The sequence below is a fragment of the Scyliorhinus canicula genome, chromosome 14, assembly GCF_902713615.1.
Source record: "Scyliorhinus canicula chromosome 14, sScyCan1.1, whole genome shotgun sequence".
NCBI classification, from domain to species: Eukaryota; Metazoa; Chordata; class Chondrichthyes; order Carcharhiniformes; family Scyliorhinidae; genus Scyliorhinus; species Scyliorhinus canicula.
Genome location: NC_052159.1, coordinates 63,618,072 through 63,635,456, shown reverse-complemented (window position 1 = coordinate 63,635,456; position 17,385 = coordinate 63,618,072).

The window sequence follows — 17,385 nt, the reverse complement described above, 5'->3', positions numbered from 1 at the left end:
TAAAGTATATTTCTAGGAAGAAATATTAGTGGGGTAGGGATTCGTTTTCAGTCTAATTTGCAATATCACTTCATTTCTGGTACTCAGCAGCTATTGGCTTCTGGTAATAACCAACAATTTACTGAAGGAAATGGAACTAATTTATTGACCAGGCACTGAGAATTATTTTCCCAGATATATTCGGAAATGCTCAGATTGCACTTTTGCCCAAACTTTCATTTGAAACGAGTGCAGATTGGGTTGTGAAGGTCAAGATGTCACATTTTCTGGCCAATTAAAATGGCCCAAATCTTCCATTTCCAGTGAGTCGTACTCCATAAATACCCTGGCAAGGGCAGCATGGTAGCACAGCGGTTAGCACTGTTGCTGAGGCTGGTTTATTGGACTAAACAGCTGGCTTGTAATGCAGAACAAAGCCAGCAGGCAGGTTCAATTCCCGTACCGGCCTCCCCGAACAGGCGCTGGAATACGGTGACTAGGGGGCTTTTCACAGTAACTTCATTGAAGCCTACTTGTGACAATAAGTGATTATTATTCTTCTTATTATTATTCACAGCGCCAGGGCCCCAGGTTTGATTCCCGCTTGGGTCACTGTCTGTCTGGAGTCTGTATGTTCTCCCCGTGTCTGCATGGGTTTCCTCTGAGTGTTCCAGTTTCTCCGACAAGTCCCAGGAGACGTGCCGTTAGGTGAATTGGACATTCTGAATTCTCCCTCTGTGTACCTGAACAGGTGCCGGAGTGTGGCGACTAGGGGCTTTTCACAGTAAATTCATTTCAGTTTTAATGGAAGATAACTTGTTACACTAATAAAGATTATTATTACTCTTAAGTATTGCTGGGAGACCCTTGACAGCACAGGATTTGCTCAGGAAGTTCTAACATCCCCTGACTACCACCCCAATTCCCCGACCACTCCACATCTCTGGCTACCACCCCAAACCCCCGACCACTTCACACCCCTGGCTACCACCCCAACCCCCGACCACTCCACACCCCTGGCTACCACCCCAACCCCCGACCACTCCACACCCCTGGCTACCACCCCAACCCCCCGACCACTCCACACCCCTGGCTACCACCCCAACCCCCCGACCACTCCACTCCCCAGGCTACCACCCCAACCCCCCGACCACTCCACACCCCTGGCTACCACCCCAACCCCCCGACCACTCCACTCCCCTGGCTACCACCCCAACCCCCGACCACTCCACACCCCTGGCTACCACCCCAACCCCCCGACCACTCCACTCCCCAGGCTACCACCCCAACCGCCCGACCACTCCACACCCTGACTACTACCCCAACCCCCCGACCACTCCACACCCCTGGCTACCACCCCAACCCCCAACCACTCCACACCCCTGGCTACCACCCCAACCCCCGACCACTCCACACCCCTGGCTACCACCCCAACCCCCTACCACTCCACACCCCTGGCTACCACCCCAACCCCCGACCACCCCACACCCTGACCACCACCCCAACCCCCGGCCACTCAACACCCCTGGCTACCACCCCAACCCCCCGACCACTCCACACCCCTGACTACTACCCAAACCCCCGACCACTCCACACCCTGGCTACCACCCCAACCCCCCGACCACTCCACACCCTGGCTACCACCCCAACCCCCCGACCACTCCACACCCCTGGCTACCACCCCAACCCCCGACCACTCCACATCCCTGGCTATCACCCCAACCCCCCAACCACTCCACACCCCTGGCTACCACCCTAACCCCCCGACCACCACACCCCTGACTACCAACCCAACCCCCCGACCACTCCACACCCCTGGCTAGAACCCCAACCCCCCGACCACTCCACACCCCTGGCTACCACCCCAACCCTCCGACCACTCCACACCCCTGGCTAGAACCCCAACCCCCCGACCACTCCACACCCCTGGCTACCACCCCAACCCCCCGACCACTCCACACCCCTGGCTACCACCCTAACCCCCCGACCACTCCACACCCCTGACTACCACCCCAACCTCCGACCACTCCACACCCCTGACTACCACCCCAACCCCCCGACCACTCCACACCCCTGGCTACCACCCCAACCCCCGACCACTCCACACCCCTGGCTACCACCCCAACCCCCCGACCACTCCACACCCTGACCACCACCCCAACCCCCGGCCACTCAACACCCCTGGCTACCACCCCAACCCCCGACCACCCCACACCCCTGGCTACCACCCCAACCCCCTGACCACTCCACACCCCTGGCTACCACCCCAACCCCCGACCACTCCGCACTCCTGACTACTACCCCAACCCTCCGACCACTCCACACCCCTGGCTACCACCACAAACCCCAACATTTCACACTCCTGACTACTACCCCAACCCCTGACCACTCCACACCCCTGACTACCACCCCAACCTCCGACCATTTCACACCCCTGGCTACCACCCCAACCCCCGACCACTCCACATCCCTGGCTATCACCCCAACCCCCCAACCACTCCACACCCCTGGCTACCACCCTAACCCCCCGACCACCACACCCCTGACTACCAACCCAACCCCCCGACCACTCCACACCCCTGGCTAGAACCCCAACCCCCCGACCACTCCACACCCCTGGCTACCACCCCAACCCTCCGACCACTCCACACCCCTGGCTAGAACCCCAACCCCCCGACCACTCCACACCCCTGGCTACCACCCCAACCCCCCGACCACTCCACACCCCTGGCTACCACCCTAACCCCCCGACCACTCCACACCCCTGACTACCACCCCAACCTCCGACCACTCCACACCCCTGACTACCACCCCAACCCCCCGACCACTCCACACCCCTGGCTACCACCCCAACCCCCGACCACTCCACACCCCTGGCTACCACCCCAACCCCCGACCACTCCACACCCTGACCACCACCCCAACCCCCGGCCACTCAACACCCCTGGCTACCACCCCAACCCCCGACCACCCCACACCCCTGGCTACCACCCCAACCCCCTGACCACTCCACACCCCTGGCTACCACCCCAACCCCCGACCACTCCGCACTCCTGACTACTACCCCAACCCTCCGACCACTCCACACCCCTGGCTACCACCACAAACCCCAACATTTCACACTCCTGACTACTACCCCAACCCCTGACCACTCCACACCCCTGACTACCACCCCAACCTCCGACCATTTCACACCCCTGGCTACCACCCCAACCCCCGACCACTCCACACCCCTGGCTACCACCCCAACCCCCGACCACTCCACACCCCTGGCTATCACCCCAACCCCCGACCACTCCACACCCCTGGCTACCACCCCAACCCCCCGACCACTCCACACCCCTGGCTACCACCCCAACCCCCGACCACTCCACACCCTGGCTACCACCCCAACCCCCGACCACTCCATTCCCCTGGCAACCACCACAACCCCTGACCATTTCATACCCCGGACCACCAACCCAACTCCTGACCACTCCATACCCCTGGCTACAACTACAAGCCCCGACTATTTCACACTCCCGACTACCACCCCTGCATCTGGGCCCGTCTGAAAGAGTTGAAGTCAGACTTTGGCTCGTTCCAACTTCTTTCACAGAATTGTTACTCAGGAAAAGCTAGAAGCATTAGGACCAGTTCTAATTCCTGGGTAACTGTACTCCTGACCCCCCCCCCCCCCCACCCCCCACTGCAGACACTACATCTACCCAAACTTCATGCACTTGTTTATCCCACAATACCCAACTACCCCCATCACCCCTGACTACTCCCCACCCCTGACCACCACCCCATCCCCACCAGTTCCTATTCCTGACCAGCCCACACCGCTGGCCACCACGCCAACCCCCACCACTCCACACCCTGACCACCCCACACCCCTGACCACCACCCCAACCCCCACCCCTCTCCCGACCACTCTCCATCCCTGACCACCACCCGAACCCCCGACCACTCCCCACCCTGACCATGACTAAGCTCAGAAGTCCGGGTGAGAAATGCGTTATCTAAGGTAGGAAAATAGGAATGGAGTGACAAACCGACGGTGACTGTCACTTCATGGGGAATCTGGCCCAATGTTGGGACACAACTCAAATTGTAACTTTGAGAGGAAAGTAGTTAACAGTTCTAATTATCCTTCATTAGAACTGAGAGTGTTTAGTGATATAATAGCTTTAAACAAGGCAGGGAAAGTGGGGTGCGGGAAGTGGAAGAGTAAAGCAAGTAGGTCTGTGATAGGCTGAAGGAAGGAGTGATTAAATGACAGAGGGACATCATGCAAGTTAAAAAAGTGACCTAATCGAACACGATATTTACTCTGTTCACCTTGGAAATGTTCTCTTTCCTTGCTTGTGTTATAAGCTTGCGCCAAATTGTAACTTTCTCCTTTCACTTCTGCGACCTGAGTTTGAACCCATTCCAGTGGATGGGATGAAAGTCATGTTTCTCTCCTAGCTGCAGTAAGCTTCAGTGAAATATGTTTTTTATTCTCAATTTGGTTTCAAATAAGAGTGTGCAACATTAACTGTTCCAATTCTTAAAGGTAAAGTGCACCCTCATCAAATATTATCAAGCTGTTCCTACTGTAATTTTATTTCAGTTCTGAAACTACTGGCTTGAAACATCAGGAGATCAGCTACATGTTCACCTCCAGGGAAGCGTGAATATGAACAGCACCGAAGACACCGCTCAGCATTTCTAAGGTTGCACAAAACGGATGTGCTGTACAAAATACCAATTCCCAGCATGCTTCCGATGAAACATTCAACATTGCGAAAAAGGATGACTAAAGATTATCTGTACATGTTGACTTTTCCTTTCTTTGACGGGCAGCTAATCTTTAATACAAAGGACATCAGCAGATTGGAAGTGGTATGGTTCAGTTGAATCAGCTGAAAATGGGTTTTTGAGGCCTTGTGGGCGAGGCTGGAGCTGCAGAATACAATGTAAACTCTGATTTGCACTGTTACACTCACACATTGTTAATAATGAATATAATGCCATGCTGAGCAACAGAAGTGGAGATGGCAAACAATTTCTCATAACTCTCCCTGAAGACTAATTTTCTGTTTTCTTTTTCTTCATATAACAACAACTTAAACTTATATTTATATAGTGGACTGGATTTATTGGTCCCACGCATCCCAGGGCTTGAAACTCCCACTGGAGGGTCAACGGACCTATCAATGGTTGGTCAGATTGTTCCTCCCGCCCGCGATGTTTACCATGGCAGGCGAAATGAAACATTTACCCCAGTATCTTTCATGTGATGAAATGGTTAAGTCACTTTACTGGGAGATTATAAAACAAAGGATGACACTATGCCATATTTGATTTTGACACATCTGCCTTTCCATAGTCATGTGACTATGCCATGAGGCTGCTTCTGGAGGCAGACATCTTAAGACCAGTTCAATAAAGATCTCTCACTAAGAAACACTGAGAAACATCTGTCCTTAAACATGAAACATGCCACATAAGGAGATATTAGGTCAGAATCCAAACTTGGTCAATTTTCCATCATGTGTGTGAGGTTCAAATGGAGTTCTTCACGATTTATCTAATCTCCATAAGTAAGCTACTCAAGACTGCAGTTTGTTAAAACCATTATAAGTGAGTTTTAGCTTTAAGTACATCTTAGGAACTTTGCAGGAGGTTGGACTTCTACTTCCAGATATCCGTTACTTAGACATGTGCCATTACATGATTTTTCATCAGCAGCAAGAACTTCTGTAGGGAGGGTATTCCAGAGCTTCGGGCCAAGGCTAAAGAAGATACAAATGTCAATGGTGGAACAATTAAAATAGGAGATGTTCAGGGGGCTGGAATTCAAGAAGCATAGCTGTCTCTGAGGGCTGTGGGGGCGGAGGGTATTACAGAGATAGGAATGGGCATGACCATGGACGGATGAAAATTTTAAAATCATGATGTTGCTTGACATCGACAATGGTTTCATAGTCATCATTAGACTTTCAATTCCAGATTTAATTCCAAATTGGGTTTGAACCCCAGTCCCCAGAGCATTATCTTGGGTCTCTGGATTACTAGTCCAGTGACAATGTAACTATGCCACCACCTAAAGTAGATGAACTGAGGGTTATCCTATGGAGCTGGAAAGAAGTGTTATTGTGGTGGGACAAATAAAATATCGGAAGCTCATTGTTGAGGCACGCTGATGGTAAATACATAGAGGGCTGGTTATAGAGGGTTGGTTTAGCTCAGTGGGCTAGACAGCTGGTTTGTGATGCAGTACAAGGCAAGCAGTGCGGGTTCAATTTCTGTACCAGCTGAGAAGTCTGAATTCTTCCTCTGTGTACCTGAACAGGTGCCGGAAGGTGGCGACTAGGGGCTTTTTTCACAGTAACTTCATTGCAGTGTTAATGTAAGCCTAGTTGTGACAATAAATATTATTTATTGTTTAATTCAAATCCCAGGAGGGAAACTGGAAACAACTGCCTCACATTTGTTTTTTCTTTTTGCAATTTGAAATCCAGAAATTCTGTCCCCAACTTCTTGTGATGATTTTATAATAAAGTAAATGTTTATTGAGAAATAGGAAAAGATAAAATAATATAGAATTACACTAAAACTCAACAATGGCTTCACACAGAACCAATAGTTTAAGACAGTCCACACAATTTAATTTAACTATCTTCAGGTAACCTTCCCCACATCTGTTCTGCAACTCCTCAGAGATATCAAAACCTATAGAAGTCCAGTGTTTTTTTTTATCACGTTGTGCCTTTAATTCTCTGTTGGGTTGCTCTCTGAAGTTAATGGCAGCTGACTCTTCAGATCTGTCTTTGTTCACACTGCTTGCTGGGTGTCAACCCGCTATTCCTGCGAGAATTGATTAACTTCATTTCTATACTTGCTTTTCTTTTAATTTCTAAAAGCAATGTTCACTCTCTCCATCTTTTATTAATGAGACCTTTCCTTTACACTTTACATGTCTTCTCCTCTGCATTCAAATCTGTTCCTGTTTTGTATACATCCTTATTAAATTATCTTAGGTAAACAAAAGGTTGAAGTATTGCTAGGCTTATTACCATATCAACCCCTAGTTTAGATTCAGTCACTCTGTCCCTTGTTTTAATGACCACTCATTGCCCAACAGCTAAAACAAAGTCAAGAATTTTACCAACAGAAACATGTTACAATTTCTTGGGTTTTCCTGACACTCACCTCAAGATCAAATGTGACTGCCAAGGTTGCAAATGGCTTAATTTTAAATTCTTGCCACAGAGAAGAATGAAGTCAGAAGCGTGGGAGTGCAGTTTGGAGTGGGGACCAGAAACAATGGCATCGGCCGACCCAATATTTAATTGGAGGAAATTTCTGCTAATCTGGTATTGGATGTCACATAAGCAGTCTGATAACTTAGTAACGGTAGAGGAGTTCATAGATAGATCTGTATTTCGTAGAATTTACAGTGCAGAAGGAGGCCATTTGGCCCATAGAGTCTGCACCGGTCCTTGGAAAGGACACCCTACCCAAGCCCACACATCCACCCTATCCCCTATCCCCATAACCCAATAACCCCACCCAATCTTTTTGGACGAAGGGTAATTTAGCAAGGCCAATCGCCTAACCTGCACATCTTTGGACTGTGGGAGGAAACCGGAGCACCCGGAGGAAACCCATGCACACACGGGGTGAACGTATAGACTCTGCACAGACAGTGCCCCAAGCTGGGAATCGAACCTGGGACCCTGGAGCTGTGAAGCAATTGTGCTAACCACTATGCTACTGTGCTACCGTGTTGAAAGAGGTTGCTGTGAGGGAAGGCTGGGTGTTGTCAGTATGCATGTGAAATCAAATGCTGTGCCTTCAGAAACTGTTACCGAGGGCAACATGTAGATGAGCAAAAGGTAGAGGCCAAGGGTCAATTCTTGGAGGACACCCGAGGTGATGACATGAGAACAGGAGAGAAGCCATTGCAAGCGACTGTTCAGCTATGATTAGATAGATAAAAATGAAATTGGATGAGAGCAAGCTCGTACAGATGAATGGCAGTGGAGAGGTAATAGCGGAAGATAATGTGGTCAACCATGGCAACAGTGGCGTGCAGAGGTCTGGTGATGCCCGGGGCAAATCTTGAGTGTATGCCCCAAAGACTCAAGTATAAGGCCTAACATACTGAGAAATATTATGAGAAAGGAAAACATTTTGAATATATAAACACAAATGAAACATGAAATAAACGCTTTATTCGATTTTAATATAAATCAATCAAATTTATTAAGTTATTTTCCCCAAATGATACCTCCTGTCACAAAACACCTGAACTACTTCACTTTTTACATCAGCTGTGAGAAATTCTTTTTTAATGCTTATTAAAGCCAGGTTGGTCAGTCGCTCCTGTGACATAGAAGACCTCAGATATGTTTTTATTAATTTCAGTTTTGAAAATGACCTTTCACAGCTTGCGACTGAAAATGCGATTGTAAGCAGTAATCTGTATGAAGCACACAGCGTCGGAAAGACATCCCTCCCATACTGCAGTAAAGACTCCAGAGCATCTTTAGGATCAGGGGGAACTCTATTCCCTCCAGCTCGAAGGAGCATCACAAAATCAATAATTTTGTCATATAACTGAATTGCAACCACATCATTGTCATAATAATTTGCAAAGTCTGAACATTCCTTTTTTAATTTCTCTCTTTCTTGTTCATCTTCAATCTTCAATCACTACTGAATTTAAGTTCAGAAGAAAAGAAAATCGGTCACTGAGTCTTTGAAGACAGACACTGCGGTCTTCAATTTCAGTTTTTAATCTGTTCACAATCTCTACCATTACTCTATTCATTTCTTCTTGTGCCGTCAGTCCACTATCTCTTGCTGACTCTCCAGGCATTATTCTTCTTCTCCTTGTTCGTGCAATTGGTATTCCCCAATTTTCACAATATTCATTGGCTAAATCTATTGCATTGTGGATAATTTCATCATTCTTCAAATTCAAGATATGAATAAGTCCTCTCAGATCACAAGAAGCTTCATGGAACCTCATTTTCGGATCCTGCAAACGTTTTGAGACTTTCTCCACTGATGATAAAACTGAGTACCAAAAATTGAATAAAGCTATAAACGGGAACTGTTGAATAGAGTTCAGTAGCGATCCTGCATCAGATTTAGTTTCCCTTGAAAATTCTCCTTCCAGCAGGTGTTGAAGGCTTGCAATAACGTTGTCACACTCTTCATGGATTACTTGCACAGCATCATGGCTGGAACTCCATATTGTGTCACACTGTCTTTTCACAGTCCGAGTGACAAATGATTTTAACACTTCCCAACGAGAAGTAGATGAAGAAAAAAAAGTAAAGAGTTTTTCTAGAATGCCAAAAAATGTAACAACAACAGGTTGCACCTCACTTGCATGGACACAGGACAAATTGAGGCTGTGGTTCTCGCAGTTCACAAACACAGCTTTTGGGTTAACTTCAAGAATTTTTTGTTGAACACCTCCTCTCACTCCAGCCATAACTGCTGCGTTATCATATGCTTGACCACGACAGTCATTCATGGAAATTTTGTCTTCTTCCAATTTTTCCTGAATTTTATTTACCAGGCTGACTGCATCTTTCTTGTTGACTTGAAAAAATCCCAGAAATGTCTCCTTTATTTCTACTTTTCTGTTTTCATCAATATGAACGTAACGCAGAATTTCAGAAACCTGGGGCGGGATTCTCCGTTGCCCGTCGTAATGCGGGTTTCCGGCGAGAAAAATCGGTGTTAATCACTCCGGCGTCGGGACCTTCTTTAAAGCCGCTATTCTCCGTTCCCGGAGGGGCTAGCAGCTGACTGACGCGATACGCTTCAGTTTCACCAGCTGCGGAAGTGGTGAGACCCGGCGTATTTTGGAGGAGGAGGAGAGAGGCAGACCCGGCATTTGGGGCGGGGGGTGACCCGGCATTTGGGGGGGGGGGGGACCCGGCATTGGGGGGGGGGGGTGGTGACCCGGCATTTGGGGGGGGGGGGGTGGTGACCCGGCATTTGGGGGGGGGGGTGGTGACCCGGCATTTGGGGGGGGGGGGTGACCCGGCATTTGGGGGGGGGGGTGACCCGGCGTTTGGGGGGGGGGGTGTTCCGGCATTTGGGGGGGGGGTGTTCCGGCATTTGGGGGGGGGGTGTTCCGGCATTTGGGGGGGGGGGTGTTCCGGCATCTGGGGGGGGGGGTGTTCCGGCATTTGGGGAGGGGGGTGTTCCGGCATTTGGGGGGGGGGGTGTTCCGGCATTTGGGGGGGGTGTTCCGGCATTTGGGGGGGTGTTCCGGCATTTGGGGGGTGGGGTGTTCCGGCATTTGGGGGCGGGGGGGGGGTGTTCCGGCATTTGGGGGGGTGGGGGGTTCCGGCATTTGGGGGGGGGGTGTTCCGGCATTTGGGGGGGGGGTGTTCCGGCATTTGGGGGGTGGGGTGTTCCGGCATTTGGGGGCGGGGGGGGTGTTCCGGCATTTGGGGGGGGTGGGGGGTTCTGGCATTTGGGGGGGGGGGTTCCGGCATTTGGGGGGGGGGGTTTGGGGCAGCGGCGGGCAGAGAGGGGGGGCGACGGATGCCCGGGGCCAACGCACCGTCGCCCCCCCTCTGTACGCCGCTGCCCCCTACCCCAACCCCCCTTCACCACCCCTACCTCCCTCCCCACCACTCCTACCTCCCTCCCCACCACGCCTACCTCCCTCCCCACCACTCCTACCTCCCTCCCCACCACCCCTACCTCCCTCCCCACCACCCCTACCTCCCTCCCCACCAACCCCTACCTCCCTCCCCACCAACCCCTACCTCCCTCCCCACCAACCCCTACCTCCCTCCCACCAACCCCTACCTCTCTCCCCACCACCCCTACCTCCCTCCCCTCCAACGCCGCCCCCCATCTCTCGCAACGCCGCAACCCCCCCCCCTCAACGCCGGGTCCCCCCCCCTCAACGCCGGTCCCCCCCCCTCAACGCCGGGTCCCCCCCCTCAACGCCGGGGCTCCCCCCCCCCTCAACGCCGGGTCTCCCCCCCCCTCAACGCCGGGTCTCCCCCCCCCCCCCCTCAACGCCGGGTCTCCCCCCCCCCTCAACGCCGGGTCCCCCCCCTCAACGCCGGGTCTCCCCCCCCTCAACGCCGGGTCTCCCCCCCAACGCCGGGTCTCCACCCCCCTCAACGCCGGGTCTCTCCCCCCCCCTCAACGCCGGGTCTCCCCCCCCCCCCCCACCGCCGGGTCTCCCCCCCCCCCCTCAACGCCGGGTCTCCCCCCCCCTCAACGCCGGTACCCACACCCCCCCCCTCAACGCCGGTACCCACACCCCCCCCCCCCCCTCAACGCCGTACCCACACCCCCCCCCCTCAACGCCGGTACCCACACCCCGTCCTCCTCCCTCTGAAGGCCGGTACCCACACCCCCCCCCTCTCTCCTCCTCCCCCCCTCTCTCCTCCTCCCCCCCTCTCTCCTCCTCCCCCCCTCTCCTCCTCCCCCCCTCTCCTCCTCCCCCCCTTCCTTCCTCCGTTAGTGGGGGGGGGTGCGGCGTTGGAGGGGGGTAGGGGTCACCGTCGCCCCCCTCTGCACGCAGCTGCCCCTACCCCAACCCCCTCCCCTCACCACCCCTACCCCCTTCACCACCCCTACCCCACTCCAACGCCGCACCACCCCCCACTAACGCCGCACCCCCCCCCCCCCACTAACGGAGGAAGGAAGGGGGGAGGAAGGAAGGGGGGGGGACGGAGGAAGGAAGGGGGGGGGACGGAGGAAGGAAGGGGGGAGGAAGGAAGGGGGGGACGGAGGAAGGAAGGGGGGGACGGAGGAAGGAAGGGGGGAGGAGGAAGGAAGGGGGGGAGAGGAAGGAAGGGGGGAGAGGAAGGAAGGGGGGGAGGAAGGAAGGGGGGAGAGGAGGGGGAAGGAAGTGGGGAGGAGGAGGGGGAGGGAAGGAAGGGGGGGGAGGAGGAGAGGGGGGAGGAGGAGAGGGGGGGAGGAGGAGAGGGGGGGGAGGAGGAAGAGGGGGGGGTGTGGGTACCGGCCTTCAGAGGGAGGGGGACGGGGTGTGGGTACCGGCATTGAGGGGGGGGGGACCCGGCGTTGAGGGGGGGGGGACCCGGTGTTGAGGGGGGGGGGGACCCGGCATTGAGGGGGGGGGGACCCGCCGTTGAGGGGGGGGGACCCTGCCGTTGAGGGGGGGGGACCCGGCCGTTGAGGGGGGGGGACCCGGCGTTAAGGGGGGGGGACGGGTTGCGGCGTTGCGAGAGATGGGGGGCGGCGTGGTAGGGGTGGTGGGGAGGGGGGTAGTGGTGGTGGGGAGGGGGGTAGGGGTGGTGAGGGGGGGTGGTTGGGGTAGGGGGCAGCGGAGTACAGAGGGGGGGGGGCGATGGTGCGTTGGCCCAGGGCATCCGTAGCCCCCCCTCTCTGCACTCCGCTGCCCCCAAACCCCCCCCCCCGATGCCGCAACCCACCCCCCCGATGCCCCCCCCGATGCCGCAACCCCCCCGATGGCCGCAACCCACCCCCCCCGATGCCGCAACCCACCCCCCCCGATGGCCGCAACCCACCCCCCCGATGGCCGCAAACCCCCCGATGGCCGCAACCCACCCCCCCGATGGCCGCAACCCACCCCCCCGATGGCCGCAACCCACCCCCCGATGGCCGCAACCCACCCCCCCGATGGCCGCAACCCACCCCCTGATGGCCGCAAACCCACCCCCGATGGCCGCAACCCCCCTGATGGCCGCAACCCACCCCCCCGATGGCCGCAACCCACCCCCCGATGGCCGCAACCCACTCCCCCGATGCCGCAACCCCCCCCCCCGATGCCGCAACCCACCCCCCCGACACTGAACGGCGTCACCCATCATCAATGGTTGACGCCGTTTTAAAGCAACTGTGATTTTCGCCGACGTGACCCGTGGCCACGTCGGCGGGACTTCGGCCCATCCGGGCCGGAGATTTGTGGACTCTAAAAATATAATGAAATCCCGCCGGCGCCAGCTGTTTTCAGAGGCTGCCGGCGGGATTTGCACAACGCCGGTTTTTGGCTGGTGGGAGATTTAAAAACCCTGCGGGAGCGGAAATAACGCCGCTGCCCGCCGATATTCCGACCCTGCGTGGGGTCGGAGAATCCCGCCCCTGATCTTCATGGGCAATATCTGGAGTTGAATCCAGCATTATGCTAAAATATTTTGCGTTCTTAATTTCGGAAATTATATTTTTCTTGACAGTTTCACCAAGAAGATTGATTATTTCGTTTTGAATTCTGTTGGACAAGTAGGTGACACTTTTTGGTTTCTCTTTCCCTCTCTGCAAGTGTTTTGCTAAGATGTCATCATATTTGGCCAAAAGTCTGATTGTTGCTAGAAAGTTTCCTGTATTTTCACTGACTGTCTCCCCTGGCTCTGATAACCCAGATATTCCTTCTCCTCGATGTCCACGATAGGCCAGATTCTGTTTTGCCAGAAAGGATATAACCTCGACAATCCGTTCAGTTATAGCTTTCCATCTTTTCTTTTCAGCAAACATTTGCTGTTGAAGTTCAGCATCTATCGTAGTTGAATGATGGAGTCGAACTACGAGGTTCAGGTATTCCCTCATGTGAGCTCTATGAGAAGGGTTTTTCTCATGGTCAAGTATTGTTGGATTTAATTTTCTCCAAGTGGAGAAACCGTCTTCCTTTCCAAAGTTTGACACAGATGACAAATGCTCCTTTGAAAACAAAAAGCAAACAAAACAGTAGCATGCTTTCCGATATGGAGAGTATAACAACCATTTTCTCTCCACAATTTCTCCGTTTGTGGAAACTTTATCAAACCACTGTTTGGAAAATGATCTCCCATCCTTCTCAGCAAATGGACCACTTTTATTCTGATATCTTTCAGGGCCATGTTGTAATATTGTCATCTTCAAATGATCTGGAATCGGTTTCTTCAAACAGCCAAAGTCACTTCTTTGCAAAAATATGCTAAAATCTTCTTTATTTTCTTCACATGGATCATCATCCTGACAACGAGACTGAGGAGAGAGAGTATTATGTTCTGACCGAGCTGAATACGTATCAGAAAAATCCTTCTCTGCACCCACATCATCTTTTACTTCTCCAGGTTCTCCTACTTCTTCTTTACTTCTTTTTATCCATGCATCTAATGCCCCTCTTTGATGGGACTCTTCTTCGACTCTGGCCCTCTTTTTTTTCCTGTTCTGTGCTCCACTTGGTTACACGAAATACTCGTAACATTTCATTTTCTATCTCAAAAACCGTAAGACGCATGAGAAAATGGGAAGAAAATGGTAAACAATCGGTCAGTTGCAGACGGATAAACTATATTTCATTTCTGTGTTCCTTCGTATCAAATTATTTCACACTGATTCTCCACTGATAATTTTGTGCAATTTATATCATAGACTTGCAAATTAGTGGTATCTGTATTCGAATATTAGCATGTTAAGGAATAAATGTCTCCTATTCCGAGATTAAATACCATAGCAGTCCTCTGATCATCCAGGCTTCACTCTTACTACATCCCATGTAAATATTTCATTAAATATCACCAAAAAACCTATAAAAAACGTAGTTGCACCTGTTCTAGAGCTATTCACTGACCTGAGTAGGTAAAAGAACTAATCTAGATGCACAAAAAGCTGAAGAAAAGACGAGTTATGACTCGAGGAAACGCAGGAACGAACAGCCACGGAAGGGCCTGTTCTGTGCTGTACTATTCTATGTTCTATGTTCTATGTCTGCTTGTTGCTTTTGATGGTTGCACCACGTACATCATGCGCATGCATGTGGGGGGATGGGGAGAAGCACCATTTTCTCTAGACAGAAAGGGTACACCATGTTAAAGGAATAAAGGGCTAACAACTGCCTCTGCAGTGTGGTGAGCCTCCAAAAATTGATTTATCACCGCTGAAATTTAAAATTACTATCTTATTTCCTTCTCTGGGGCAGCACGGTGGCCTAGTGGTTAGCACAACTGCCTCACGGAACTGAGGTCCCAGGTTCGATCCCGGCTCTGGATCACTGTCCGTGTGGAGTTTGCATATTCTCCCCGTGTCTGCGTGGGTTTCGCCACCACAACCCAAAAACTGTGCAGAGTAGGTGGATTGGCCATGCTAAATTGCCCCTTAATTGAAAAAAATAATTGGGTAATCTAAATTTTTTTTAAAAATTTAAAAAAAAATTTAAAAAAATTTTTTCCTTCTCTGATTGGATGCCCCCATCCAATGGATGCCCGGGGCCAATGCACCATCGCCCCCCCCCCCCCCCCCCCCCCCCTCTGCACGCCACTGCATGGCAAAACAGGAAAAAGTGGCCCAATTCTGCTCCTGCACCTTATGGTTAAAATTGAGAAGGGCGAGGGGGAAAAGTTTAATTCAAGTGCAAAGATGCTGCGGTCAGACATTTTACTGTTAAGCTGCACATCACACCATGGTCACATCTTAACAGCATAGAGTGACAAACCCACACACTGATATTTAGTTGATATCACCATTGTTGATATGGGCGTTTTGGCATTTCTGGAATTTTTGGCCACAATTTGAAAGCCCTCCTAAATCACATCTGCACAGTGGAGTCATGAAGGCTATGGGAGGCCAGTCAGAGGGTGAACAAACTCTGACTTCAATATTAATCACTGAGGTGCTTTAACATAAGCAAAACTGCACCTTTACATTTGCTGGAGTTTCACGGGGAAGGGTTGAAGAGGTAACGGTGAGGCACTGAAGAGTATCACACCACCGCTCACAATCTCCAAAACCACCACCCGCACCCCCCCCCCCCCCCACCCAAACGATATGTGGACCTGTGAGATGGAATGGCCAGCAGGGATCACCCGGGAGGACAGTGGAATATGATCCTAAAGCCAGGAGTCAGACTTTATCAGACAATGAGGAGCACCAGAGCTCATCTCACAGCGAGTCATCAACATCCTCCGTCCCACGGACAACTCAGGGTCAACACCCTATTGTAATTCTGGTAGGCCCCTCAGATTGGGAAGGGCGAGCTGGGGTGGTGGGATAGACTGAAGGGGGCAAGGACAGGGGAGGAAGGGAGAGGCTATGGGGAACAGGGCACCACTTGGAAGGGGGTTGGGGAGAGTATGGAGAGGTGGGACAGGCTGGCGGAGCTTTCAGTGGCCAGGCCTCTTAGATGGAAAATCTGAATATGATGAGGTGATGAGATTGCCTCGCGTGCAGCGACCCTGGAGCACACATTGTGCATCCTGCCCTGCCATCCTGTCAGCACGGCTCCATGCCAAATCATCCTGGACAACCGCCTCATCCTCCTCTTCTGATGTGGCCTGCCGATCTTCCTGCTCCTCCAGCATGTCCCACCTCTGCTGTGCAATGTTATGAAGGATGCAGCAGGCCAACACAATGTTCAACACTTTCCTGGGGCAATATTGGGGAGCCCGAAAAACGTGGTCCAGGCACCGGAACTGCATCTTTAGGATGCCCATGCTCTGCTCAATGACACTCCTGGTCACTGTATGGGCATCGTTCTAGCAGTTCTCCACCAAAGTCTGGTGCCCACAGACAGTTGTCATTACGGGGTTGCGGGGGGGGGGGGGCAGGACGATGGGAGCAGGAGCGTGGTAGGCAGGCAGGGCTTAGAGTCAGCTGGTGGTCCTGCGGAGTGGGTTAGCCGATAATGTGACTGGTGAGGCCTCTGCCCTGAGAGGGGCTGAGTGTCAGGGAACGTACCAAATACCAAGGTGCATGTGTCCTTTGTTTGCGATGCACTCTGCTATTCACCTGCTCCCCCTGCAGTGGGGCTTCACTTCTGATGAACACACTAATAAGTGCCAGCACCTGATAGGCCACTGATAGAGCTTGGCTATGCCCATCCCATTGATGGGTCAGCTGGGGTTTGAGGGTTTCCAGAGGTGTGGCCTGGGTTGGCTCCCAGACAACCAGAGGCTCTGTGAACATTTACAGATCACAGTGAGCAATCAACAGGTTAAGTAGCCAAGGGCCTGTTACTTGTATGAAATGGGCGCGTTTAAAACAAATACTGCAGCAATTGCGGTCTAAGCGTGGACACGCCGATCCCGAAGGGGACACCCCAAATCCAGATAGCTATCACCACGTCGCTCCCCCGGCCCTGGTAGCAACCCCCCCCCCCCCACCTTCCCGCCAAGCAAGGGCAACAATTTCTAACAGTTTTTAACACTTACCTTCATTCTGTCCCTCAGCAGCCATGGCAACCAATCACTATTGAGTAAACTGCACTCGCATGACGTCCGCCTGGGCGGAGTGGAGATTAGCGGAGGCCCAGAGCATACCCGGATCCAACCCGCTAATGACATGTAAGCGAATGTAAATGACGGCTTTGCATATAAATTATGGTTTTGCATGTCGTCGCCGGCGCGAGTTGCAAACCCTGTCATTGCCACCAGCGAGGGACCGGATCATGGCATTTGTTTCGGTGCCGGGTGTGAACGTTGATTT